Genomic DNA, 13,897 nt, shown 5'->3' with positions numbered 1-13,897 from the left:
TCTGTGTTATTTTCTGAGATCAGATGTACCTAAGATAATTAGGATCCAGCCCTGGCCTCGATTTCTTCATAGTCTCGTGGGCAGGAATGGGTACTTAAAAGAGAAAATGTTTTCTCTCAAGGTGTTAGTGCCCTATTAGAAGTAAGCCTAAACACAGAGGGAACAAGGAAGAGGACTCCCCTATGCTTGTGATGACGGTGTGCAGTAGGGGTTGAGGATGTTGAGGAAAACATTCACACTGCATCCCACCTGTGGCATCACAAAGATGAAGGCAGATGGTCATTCTCTGATCACACACTCACTGGGCACTTGCTGGGAACCCGACCTGGTACAGACTTGGGGATGGCCAGGAACCAGACAGATCTTGTTCCTGCCTGAAGATCTCACAGAGCGAGGGCAACAAGCCTGCTCCCTTCCCTTATGGCAACTTGCATGTTTTAAAACAATCTACTTATGAAAGAATTTCGAAGTGATTGGAAAACATCAAAACAGATGGACGTATGCTAATCATATGATTTTACATTGATGTTTCATTAGGATGGTTTTCACTTAACACATGCGTATTTATCGAGCATTCAGCTCTTTCACATGAGTTACTTCACTCAGTCCACATGACCAATGAGGGTTAGGATTGTTACTGTCTTTGAAACTAGAGTCACTCAAAAGTAGAATGAACCAGGCATGGTGGTGCACGCCTGTGATCCCAGCACTCAAGAGGCTGAGGCTGAGGCAGGAGGATCACTGGGAGTTTGAGGCCAGGCTGGGCTACATTTTTTTAGCTCAGAACCTCCTTTACTTAACCTGTGTGTATGTGAGTGTGTGTGAATGTGTGTGTGTGAGTGTGTGTGTGATGTTGGGGATTGAACTCAAGGTCTCACTCATGTTAGGCAAGCACTCTACCACTGTGGGCTACATATCGAGTTCAAGGCCAGCTATGTAGCGAGAACTTGTCTCAAAAACAAAAACCAAACCAAAACAAAAAATCCAAATCTTAGAATTGTAAGTCCAAATGTTACTCTGAATTGAATCCGCGTGCCATTGGCATATTTTTAGTACAATTTTAGGATTAAGGTACTAGATATAATCAGTTAAAATTAAGGTCCAGGGGATTATAATTTGAGTTATTTTCCAGGATTCTTGAATATCTGTTCAAATCCCTCAGTGAGCTGGGGAGGATACCTTCAGGCCCGGTGGGACTGGCCTTGTAGTGAGTTAGATCCCAAGTCCAGGTTTCCTAATTCTTCACTGTTGTGTTGTGAGACTGCTGTGTCTAACTGCTCACAAGCTGATTTGACCATTTCTTATTTATTTATTTATGTCTCGAACATTTGGAGCAGTGTGTGCTGATGTAGGCAAATGAGTGAGGGATGATGGGAAAAGAGACTCGAGTACTCTGGGCCCAAATCTCAGCTCTGTCACTTCCAAGTTGACTGACTTGGTGAGCAGCTTAACCTCCAACTCTCAGTTTTCTCATCTGTGAAATGGGAACAATAAGATCTCTAACATCATAAAATTGCTTGAAGACAGCACAAATGTGTGGGAAGCCCACACATTTGAGCTCTGAATTTTTCTATTTATTGAATAACTGAACGAATGGAAACATTTCATTCCCTGCTGGGCCCATAATGGACAAATTATATAATGGCCAGTTTTCTATTCAATAATTGTACAAAATTACTTTTATGCAGATCAATGTGAAGGAGATTTTTGTAGAGAACATTTTCTTTAAACTCCAAACTCAAATGCACTGTTTTCACATCTCCATGGTTTTTTAAAAACTTTATCCCATTTGGGGATTAAGATGATTCATTATTAAGAACTTAACAAAAACATTCAAGAAATTCTGAGTGAAATTTTATATAAACCCCACCACTCAAATACACTAACAGTTTTCATTTCTCTATACTGTTTTCCAACATTTTTTTTTTTTTTTTGGTACCGGGGATCAAACTCAGGTCCTTGCGCTTGCGCAGCAGGCGGCGAAACCACTGAGCTAAATCCCCGGCTGTTTTCCAACATTTACTTAGACTTCTTTACATTGTTGGAATCAGAGTGGCTTTTAGTGTGTCCATTCTTTAAAATTTTTATTATTTAATTTTTACTTCGAGTTATTTAATAAATTAAGTTGCTTCATGAACCTTATGCTTGTGATTTCTTTTTTTTTGTATTAAATTCTTTTATTGGTACATTGTAGGTATACAACACAATTTCATTCTCATTGGGAATTGTACCTTTACATAATGCATGTGATTTCTTTTTTTGTGGTACTGAGGATTGAACCCATGGGTTGATTCCAGATGTGGCTTTACCAATGAGCTATATCCCCAGCCCAGCATGTGATTTCTAATGGTTCCATATGATTTTACTCAGTAGAATCCATCAGTAATGTGAAACTGAGCACGTGCAGGAAATTACATTATTACTGATAGCCATCCTTCAGTATCCTCAGGGCATTGGCTCCAGGATGTCCTGAGGACACTAAAACCCAAGGATTCTCAAATTCCTCTTAAAAAATAACATAGTATTTGCATATAACCTAGCTACTTCCCCCTGTATCTTTAAGTCACATCTAGAATATAACGTAAATGCTACATAAATAATTGTTATACTATATTGTGAAAGGAATAATGAGAAGAAATAATTGTATATCTTCAGTACAGATATAAGTTATTTACTTTTTTTCTCAGTACCCAGGATCGAACTCAGGTCCTTGCACTTGCGAGGCAGATGGCGGAACCACTGAGCTAAATCCCTGGCCCCCCAGTTTGTTTTATTGAGACAAGGTCTTGTTATGTAGTTCAGATTGGCTTTTAATTCACTTTATAGCCCTGGCTGGCCTCAAAATCACAGTGATCCTCCTGCCTCAGCTTCCTGAGTGCTGGGATTACAGGCTTGCACCACCACACACAGACAGATAAACTTTTCAATGAATATTTTCAATCCATGGTTGGTTGACTATGAGGTGGGTTGAATCTGTGGATACTGAACCTGTAGCTATGGAGGCCAACTATGTCTAATATAATCTACAAACCACTAAATCTCTATTATGTAGTCTTGGGCATCACCACAATCCTATAAGGTAAGTACTAAAATTATCCCATTTTACAGTTGAAGCAACTGAAGCTCAGATTATTTTAATAACTTTCCCAAACTCTTAGAGCCAGTAATCTATTGCTGTCTAACAAATTGCCCATTAATATAGTAGCTTAAAAGCCAGGACCACCACTGATTTGCTCATGACTTTGTAGTTTGGGCAGGGCTAGACGGAGCTGGCTCACTTCTGCCTCCTGTGTGAAAGGGTGAATAGCTGCACAGTAGCTGGCGGGCCCCAAGATGGGTTCACACAGGAGTGGGGCGCCTGCTCCTGTGTGGCTTCTCATCTTCCAGGGCTTCCTCCTCTCTGTCCACATGCCCTCCCCAGCAGGTTAGCTGGACTTCTTTCCATGGTGGTCGGCCTCCTCTGGGTCAAAGCAAGTCACAAGCCAGTCCAGAATGAGAGAGGAAATGTACCCTCCCTTGATGCTCAGATGAGCAGCTCTTCCAAGAGGGGCAAAGAAGACTTCCAGGGCAGCCTGCCTGGCTCTGGGCCCCGTCCAAACACAGTCCCATTCCCATTCCCTCTAATGCATGTCTAACCTGCCTAGCTTTTCTCTACCTTTTACTCATTTTGGGGGTGAATTCCTTTTTTTTGGTCGGGGGGATCGAACTCAGGACCTTGAGCTTTTGAGGCAGGCGCCTGAACCACTGAGCTAAATCCCCGGCCCTTGGGAGTGAATTCCTAAGAACAGGGAGCCCTGTCAATGACCCTGATGAGGAAAATTGTTGGTCTGTGTGATAGTTTATCTTGATTGTCAACTTGCTTGGCCTAAATGCTGTCTGGGGGATTAGTAAAGCACTTTTGTACTGTCTGGGTGGGTCCTGGGGGGCTGTGACCTTGGGGACTATATCTGGTCCTGGGCCTCTTCTTCTCTTACTCTTCTTCTAGTTGCTGCTTCTTGGTTGCCATGAGGTGAGCATCTTTATTGAGCCACGCACTTCCACTGTAATATTTCTGCCTTGGAGCCAAGCAACCATGGACTGAAACCACCAGCCAAATTAAGCTCTCTCCCTTTAAATTGTGGGTGTTAGGTATTTCGTCCCAACAACAGAAAGGTGACTAATACAGGCTCTATATTAAGGTAAATGTGCGCCTGCAAGGCAGAGTGATCTCACGAGCCCTTTTTAAGTACTGTATATTACTTAAGTCTTTTCCACCTCCTCCTTTCTCTTTACAAAAGAGACCCAGGTTTAATTTTGTTCACGCTATTGTTGCATCTGCTTTGGCAGAGAAAACCTTGGCTCCTGCTTCGGAGAACCTTGTCAGGACTTCTGGGCAACAATACAGTCAGCAAAGCGTCAAGATGTTCGGCCGCTTCCGAGCTGTGCAGGAGAGCATTCCCTGAGGACTGGACCACATGGGGAAAGCAATTTGCTGAACTTGACTTTTCACTGAACTTGGAATGTAGTGGAAAGAACATGGTTTAGACCTGCCCGTATTTATTTAGTGCTAACTCTGAGGAAAACCATTTCTCTTTGCATGCAGTCCCTATTTATACTCTATTGTTCCATGTCCTGTCCAGTTTAGCAGAAGCTTTCCAGTTTGGACACTAAATGGTATGTCACTCCACCTGTCACCCCACCTACCATTTCCCCTCCCCAGGCCCCGGCTTCCTCATCTGTACAACGGGGCTGTCTGCCTGTTTCATGGAGATGTAGATCAGCCTTTATTTAATAGCATCCATGGGGCAGGAACTGTTCTGTGCTCAGGGAGATACTGTGGCCAACAATATATGGCTCCTGCTTCTCCTACCTTGCTTGCAATAAAACTAGCAAGATAATTTCAGAGATTTAATTTATATCAGGTACTTGGGAAGGACTCACAGGAGGAGATGAGATTCAAGCTAAGGTATGAAGGAGGAAAGCAGACTCCAAGGGTAGCTGATGGAAGAGCATTCCAGGTCAAGGGAACAGCAAGTGCAGAAGCCACAAGGCAGGAGATGATTCAAAGCAGGAAATAAAATGAAGTTCATGAGTAAGGTCATGTTCTATGCACTGGGAAGCATCCCAATGGTAATTATCCTATTAAAGGTTTCAAATACTCTGCCATTCTTTGTCTTAAATGGTCCTCAAAATAATCGCAATAGGGACATAGGTTAGAGAAGTATTACTGATCTGGTTGTATGGAACAAAAACTTTTTATGAACTACCTTTGCATTATTTTTTTCAAAATGGTCCCACTATACTTACATGCTTTAATTTGATGTATCTCCATTGTCTATTTTTTAAATTTTTTTGGCTTTTTTCAGTTTATTGCATGAAAGAGTTATATTAGTCCAAGTGAAAGGAGACCTCAAATGGTTACATTGTACAAGCTGTGAGGTTTTTTAGTATATGTGCTGCTGAAGCGAGCACAAGCTGTGAGGTTTTTAAACTTGTGACAAGGGACAGGAGGGGCATTCTACTCACAGCAAGAAAATCCTCACTTAGGCTTCAGTGAGCCACAAGCACTTAAAACCCACAAAATTTCAGCTGATCGTCCTTAGCCAGTCCAATCTCTACCAGGAACTGGCATATGTTCTTGCTATGGTCACCCTGGGGCTGGATCACTTCTCCATTTTCTGGATGCTTGATTTCAATACCATTACAGGCAAATTTCTTCTTACACTTGATCTTAGCCAAAAGGCCGAGAAGCGATGCAAATTTCTTCTTAAATGCCTTCACTAGTTTCTTTTTATCATAAACACCAGTGATCCCTGGGACTTCCTGTAACTTCTCTGCTGAATGAATTCTTGTATGGATACAATCCTCAGTGCCAGAGGGAACAGGTCATCATCCTTACTTGTACCAGCAAAGGATGGAAAGGATTCCTTTTCCGTGGTGGAAATGGCCTACAGAAGGTGGGGGACATGGAACACCAGGAACAAGGGGGACCAGGAGGAGCCAGCTGAGTCCTCAGTGGTGGCTCAGTGACCGAGCCTTCCATTGTCTTTACTGTTCTTTCCCGACATTCTTTTTTTTTTTTCTGGTACTGGGGATCGAACTCAGGACCTTGTGCTTGCGAGGCAGGTGGCAGCACCACTGAGCTAAATCCCCAGCCCTGTCTTTACTGTTCTTGATGATTGGAATCTTTTGGGAACCAAAGACATCTTTATACACACTTTTCTATTACAGTATTTAATTTGCTGGTTAAATCATTTATGTATAAATGTTCTGATAGAATTCTTTAATGAAGCTATCAGGTCTGGGCTTTTCTTTGTGGATAGTTTTTTTTTCTGGTGCCGGGGATCAAACTCAGGTCCTTGCACTTTCAAGATAGGCGGTGTAACCACTGAGCTAAATCCCCAGCCCATTATGTGAGTAGTTTTTTGATTGATTACTAACTCAAGCTCTTGGTTTGGGTCTATTCAGAGGTTGTATTTCTTTTTGAGTCAGTTTCAATAATTTTTGCTTTTGTGGGAATCCATATATTTTACCTGAGTTTTCTTATTTTTTGCTATAAACCATCTTATTTCAGTGAGTTTGGTAATAATGCCTCCTCTCCTGTTTCCTTATCTTATTAGTCTGTCTTTTTTTTATTGGTCAATCTAATTAAACTTCTGTTATTTTTGTTGGTTGTCTTAGTTACTCACACAAGACATTCACAATTTAAAGGAGGAGAGGTTTATTTTGGATCATATTTCAGTCCATAGTCAGCTAGCTCCAAGGCAGGACAGCATGGCAGAGAAGTATGGTGGGGGAAAAGCTGCTCACCTAATGCTGGCCAGGAAGAAGAAAGAGTGAAGGCAGGATCCAGGAAGGGAGATACATCTTTTCAGGACATAACTCCAGTGACTCACATCTTCCCACCAGACCCCACCTCCAAATGGGAAGGCATCTATAAGCCCCCATAATCCAATTGCCTTTGAAAAGCCCCACCTATGAGCATATGAAGCTCTGGGGGAACATCTAGATAGAAACTATAACGTTCCACCACCTTCACCTCCAAAAGACTCATACACATCTCTTTTGCAGAATGCATTGAGTCCATCTCTAAGAGTTGCCAAAGTCCTAAGAGTTCCAGCACTACTATAAAGTTCAAGTCCAAAGTCTCCTCTGAGATTTAAAGCAAACTCTTAGTTGTGAACCTCTATTAAAAATCAAAAAGGAAGTTAAATACTGACATATCCAAAGCAGGATAAACATCCCCATTCCAAAAGGAAGGAATATGGGACAGAAACTAATGGGACCAAAGCAAGACAAAAAACCCAGCAGGGAAAACATTAAATTCTCTAGTTCCGTGTCCAGCAAGTTGTGGCTAGATGCTAACTCCAAATGGTTTAGGCAGCCCTGCCCCTACGGCATTGCTGGTGGTTGTAGCCCTCATAGCTTTCCTCTTGGGCTAGCTTTGCTCACTACTTACAGCTTTCCTCAGACATTTTATGTTCCTGGCTTCTCCAATTTTCTGAGGTTTCCAGTACACTTTCAGCTTCACTCTCATAAGTTTCATGCACTGCCCTGTTGGGAGCAGATTGCCTGGTCTCCCAGGCCTTCTTCAGCAATCTAGGTAGAAGCCTTTTTCATACCTGTAAAACTAGCACCATGTGGATGATGCCAAGGTCTACTGCCAGCTCAAGTAATAGCCAGGGTCTCTTGCATTATGGCTGCAGAGGTCTCCAATTGCCTGCATGATTGAGAACAATGAACAGAATCCCGGAGAATCAATTCCCTAGGTATTCCTTCTGGAGCATGGTGCCCTGGGGCTCTAGCCTCAAAGAAAGTCTTTTACTTTTGCAATTTTGAGCCTGTGAAGGATGGGGCCTTGCTTGTTCCTCACATACCCTCAAGGTATCTTTCCTATTGTCCTGTTGTAAAGTACTTGGATTCTTTTTATTTTATTTTTTTACTTGGATCCTTTTTAATGTTAATCTTTTTAGGAACCAAGCTCTCCTCTGCTCCAACTTTGCTGGCCCTACCTTTCTGGGGAAACTGAAAATTTTTCAAGTGGGCTTTTTGCTCCTGATTTTCAGTATAACCTGATTAAAATCAACAAACAGTATCCATGCTACAGTCTGAACATTAGGTTGCCTTGAAATTTAGGCTGCTACACTTAATCTCAGTCTCCTGCAAAGTCCCAGGACATGGGCAAAATGCAGACAAATTTTCTGCCAGAGCATAACACGCATGGCCTGAGCTCAAGCTCCTAATACAGTCCTTGTTCCCACCTAAAACCTCCTGAGCCAGTTTTTTTCTGCTTTCTTTCTTTTAAAAAAAAATTTTAACGTATTTTTTCCATTAAGTTTATTAGTACATTTTAGGTATAAAATACAGTTACATTCATAATTGGGATCTTGTACATTTACATGATGTATCTTGGTTCTTATTTTTTCCCCATTTCCCTACCCTCCCTTCACCCCCTCCACCCTTTCCTATTTACAAAGACTTTGTTTCATTTTTTTCCTTTTCTCATATTTTTTCTTTTCCCTTCTTTCCCTTCCCCTACTCCTCCCACTTCCCCTGCTCCTTTAGACCTTTTCTTCCTATCACACAATATCAATTATACATTTCTTTAAAAATTACAATATCAAGATTTAGAGGACATTATCACAGATTTTGCAGAATTTAAAAGGATATAGAAAGCATATTACAAAAATCTTTTTTGAAATAAATTTGACAACTTCTATGAACTACCTTGGAAGACAAATTAATGAAACTGACTCTGGAAGAAATATTAAATTTGAATAGCACCTATTAAAGAAAGTGTATTCCTAGCTTGAAAACCTACCTATATGACAACAACAGGCTCATATACATTTTAACTGATAAATTATATCAAACATTTAAAGCTGAAAAAAGAAGGAACAATTCTCCCTTCATTTTAGGAAATCAACATTATGCTAATACTAAAACTGGATAAAGATAATAGAAGAGAAAAGTGTGAACATAAATAAAAATTTGTTGAGTAGAACAAACTATTAGAAGTCAGATCTGGCAGTATGTAGAAAGTGGTTTTATTACAGGGATGGCAGTGTTGGTTCAGCATTGGAAGATCCACCCCTAAAAGTCATCATTTTAACAAAGGAAAAGAAAAAGTCATATGATCCTATGAGTAGTTGCAGAAAAAGCATTGGACTAAATTCTACAGTGCTGTTCATGGTAAAAGCTATCAGGAGACTAGAAGTAGAACAGAAATTTCTCAACAGATCAAAGACATGTACTCCATACTTCCAGCAAAAACACCTTATACGAATGGAAAAGATACAATGCTTTCCCCCTAAGGTGGCAAACAAGGGTGGATATGCCTACTCTTTGGGGGTTTTTTTGGTGCCAGGGATTGAACTCAGGACCTTGTGCTTGTGAGGCAGGCGGTGGAACCACTGAGCTAAATCCCTGGCCCCAGATATGCCTACTCTTCATCTGTCCATTAAACTTTGAAACATAGGCCCAAACCAAAATAGTCTAGCAATAAAAAGAAACAAATAGCATAGGATTGGCAAGGTAGAAGTAAAATCTTTATATGTAGATGAAATGATCATCTACAGAGAAAATACTAAGAAATCTCTAGGAGCCCCTAGAACTTGTATTTGAATTTAGCAGGACTAGAGAACACAAGGTATGTATAAAAATTCAGGTCTATGTATACTTGCTATAAATGAAGAATTGGATATTGAAATTTAAAAGTTATGTAGGAGTAGAAAGGACCTGGAAAAGTAAAAAGAAAAAAAATAATAGTGTTGGAAGACATTTATTACCTAATTTTAAGACTTCTTCTAAAGCTACAGTAATCAAGGCAATGTTGGCGAAAGGAAAGACATATAGATCAATGAAATAAAACAGAGAATCTAGAAATAGAGCCACACATATATGATTCACTGAAGTTTGAAAATTTTTTTTGAAAGATTATTTAACATTAACATTTTATAGAACATAAATTTAACTCAAGAGCAGAGGAAAAGATAATGTTTTCAACAAATGGTACTAGAACATCTGGTATCCATATGTAAAAAATTAACCTCAACCCTTTATTTCCATACATAAAAATAACTTGAAAGGATCTATGAACCTAAATATGAAAGACTAAAACTATAAAACTTTAAGAAGAAATTATAAGGGAAAATGGTCATGAATTTAGGGTAGGCAAGAATTTCCTGGGATACAAAAAAACATGATATATAAAAAAAAATTGATAAGAGATTCCATCAAAATTTAGAACTTTAAAAGACATTGTTAAGAAAATGAAAAATAGTCCTTAACCAGAACATATTTTTAATAGAAATAACCTATGACTAGAATATATAAAGAAGTCTTACAGCTCATTAACAGACAATCTAATTAAAAAGTAGACATAAGAAGATGATAAATAGCCAGTACAGCACAAGGAAAGGTGTGCAACACTAGAATCAGAAAATACTAATCAGTACAATAACAAGATTGTATTATACACTCATTAGGGAGATTAAGTTAAAAAAAATTTTTTTTTTTGTACCGGGGATCAAACGTGGGTCCTTGCACTTGTGAGGCAGGCGGTGGAACCACTGAGCTAAATGCCCAGCCTTTAAGTTAAAAGTTTTAAAAGAACAAATGTCAGATTAGGTGTGAACCATTTAGAACTTTCTAATACTGCTAATGTGAATGTAAAATGATAAAACCATTTTTGAAAACAATATAGAAATATCTTGTATTACTGTTAAGAACCAACAGTTCTGTTCTTAAGTTTTTACTTAAGAAACTTACATGTTCACGATAGATTTGTACATACAGGTTGACTGTATCTTATCTGAAAACACCAGAAGTGTTTCAAATTTTGGTTTGAAATCCACTTGATCTGCAAAGAGGATAGCTACTTGGGCTTTTTTTCGTGTTCCTGTTGAATGGAGTATTGTTTTCCACCCTTTAACTTTCAGTCTATGAGTTTCTTTTTAAATTAAGTGTGTTTCTTGTATGCAGAATATTGTTGGATTTTGCTTCTTGACCCATTCTGCCAGTCTATTTCTTTTGATTGGTGAATTTAGATCATTAACATTGATAGTCATAATTGATACATATTGACTTATCATTGTCATGACTTTTTCTTTTTGTTGGATTCTCCCCCTTTGAGTTTAATTTCTTGTCTTGCCTGATGGACTCATTCTGCTGGGCTTCCTGGGGTTGTGAACCTCATTGTCTTTTCCTAGGATATTGTCTAAAATTCTTTGGAGTGTTGGTTTGGTATTCATGAAGTTCCTAAGGTGCTCTTTGTCATGAAAGTATCTTATTTCTCCATCAATTTTGAAAGATAGTTTAGCAGGGTACATCAATCTGAGCTGGAGGCTGTTTTCCTTTAGGGCTTGAAATACATCACTCCAAGCTCTTTTTGCCTTGAGGGTTTGTGTTGAGAAGTCTGCTGTGATTCTGATGGGCTTTCCTTTGCATATAATTTGTTTATTTTCTCTAACTGCTTGTAGAATTTTGTTCTGTTGGGTTTCTGGAATCTTAACTATTATATGCCTATGTGTAGATTTTTTTTTTTTTAATCACAGCTACTTGGAGTCCTATATACCTCACTTATCTGCATGTCAAGTTCTTTTCTCCTGCTTGGGAAGTTTTCTGCCATCACTTCTGTGAACAGTTTTTTCATGTTGTCTGCACTCTCTCCTGTTTCTTCATTGACTCCAATCAGTCTTATGTTATTCTTCTTTGCATTATCTAGCAGCTGCTGGTTTGATTTCTCATGGTTTCTTACTATTTTAAAGCAATTTTTCTTTTCCTGGTAACTAATTGCAATCGTATCTTCTATATCTGAAATTCTGTCCTCACATTGGCTCATTCTGCTGTGTAAACTTTCAGTGGAGTTTTTAATCTCCTGGAAATCTGTTTCTATCTGTTTTATGGATTCCATTTGTTTCCTATGTTGGGATTCCATCATGTTCCTTAGCTCCTCTAGTTTTTAATCTGTGTCTGCTCTAGATTTATTAATCATGTCTTGCACTATGGGCACAATCTCTGCTGTTATCTGAGAAATTATTTCTGATTTCATTTTTTCCAGATCCTCTTTTATTGCCAGCTCAGGGAGTCCAGGTGGTTGAGTATCAGATTGTTCCATCTTGTTTCCCTTTTGGGCTGCCTTAGATGATCTGGAAGTCTGGTTTTGAGGCTTGTTTATGTGTCTTCTCATTTCAACAGATGCAGCCTGCTGTGCCTTTGTTGAGGCAACTTTTTCCTCACCCTCTGGTCTTCAATTCTCAGGAAGCCACAGAGCTGCCTTTTCTCTGTTGCTCACCAGTGCGCTACAGAAAAGTGGCCTTCTGGATCCCTGAGCTGACCTGTTGTCTGGGTGAGCTTCTGGCTCGGGTCTGTGCACACTTGGGATGGTATCTAGGTGTGCCACTGGCTAGGGCCCCTATGTAGCTGTTGTCTGGGAGGGCTTTTGGTTGGGGGCTGTGCCCCCCAGTTCCTGTTGTGTGAGCAAGCTTCTGGCTAGGGTCTCGCACACTTACTGATGGTATTTGGGCGAACCTCTGGCTGTGCGCCTGTGTAGCTCTTTTCCAGGCAGGCCCTTGACTTGAGCCGGTGTGCCCCAGCCTCTGGGGTTGGGGTGGAGCCCTGGCTGGGATCTGCTTGCAGCCGCGCTGCTCTGATCCACACTGCTGCTCCCCCAACTAAGGTGGTCTGGTGTGCCTTTATTACAGAGATTTTCTTCACTTTTCTGATGGGCTCTAATTTTCATCAAAGGGCCTCAAAGAGGCCCTTTTTCTGTTGTTCACTTCTACTCTACCTTCTCAAGCTCAAGACAATGTCCTTTAAGACCCCTGCAACAACTCTGTGGTGTGGATCCAGGAAATGGCTCAGCACAGCTTGGGGTGGGGGGTGTGCTGGTGCCCATGAGGCTCACCTCCTCGGTGTTCTAGGGTGGTGGTGCGGCAGTCTGAGAGGCTTTCTTTCTTTCTTTCTTTCTTTCTCTCTCTCTCTCTTTCTCTTTCTTTCTTTCTTTCTTTCTCTCTCTCTCTTTCTCTCTTTCTTTCTTTCTTTCCTTCTTTCCATAAGCATTCTGGTCTTCTGAGCACCAACCAGAATGTCCCATAAAGTCTGGCTTACTCCATTCTAAGGCAGTTTCTCCAGTCAACATCTGCAAACCTTCCCAAACTCCTCCTGAGAACTAGCTTCAAAGGATTTAAAACTACATGGTCAAGTATAGTCACAGCAACAACCCCACTTCTCTGGTACCAAAATTTTCTCTTAATCACTTTCTCATCACTGGGACACAATGCCTGACACCTACAACTTAAAGGGGGAGAGGCTTATTTTTTCCCCCCATTAAGTATATGGGTACATTTTAGGTATAAAATACAGTTACATTCATCATTGGGATCTTGTACCATTACATGAGTATCTTAGTTCTTATTTTTTCCCCCTTGCCCTGCCTTCCCTTCACTCCCTCCACCCTTCCCTATTTGCAAAAACTTTGTTTCCATTTTTTCCCTTTTCTCATATTTTTTCTTTTCCCTTCTTTCCCTTCCCTTACCCCTCCCACTTCCCCTACTCCTTCAGATCTTTTCTTCCTATTACACAATATCAATTATACATTTTTAAAATTACAATGTCAAGATCTAGGAGATGTTACCACAGATTTTACAGAATTTTAAAGGATATAGAAAGTGTATTACAAAAATCTTTTTTGAAATAAATTTGACAACTTCTATGAACTACCTTGGAAGACAAATTAATAAAACTAATTCTGGAGGAAATACAAAATTTGAATAGCACCTAGTAAAGGAAGGATATTCCTAGCTTGAAAACCTACCTATATGACAACAGCAGGCTCATATACATTTTAACTGATAAACTATATTAAACATTTAAAGCAGAAAAAAGAAGGAAAACTTCTCCTTGCATTTTAGGAAAT

Source organism: Heterocephalus glaber, unplaced genomic scaffold (assembly GCF_053883595.1).
Source record: "Heterocephalus glaber isolate CG9 unplaced genomic scaffold, H.glaber_assembly_v1.0 deba00001463, whole genome shotgun sequence".
NCBI lineage: Eukaryota > Metazoa > Chordata > Mammalia > Rodentia > Bathyergidae > Heterocephalus > Heterocephalus glaber.
This window is presented reverse-complemented; position numbering follows the sequence as displayed.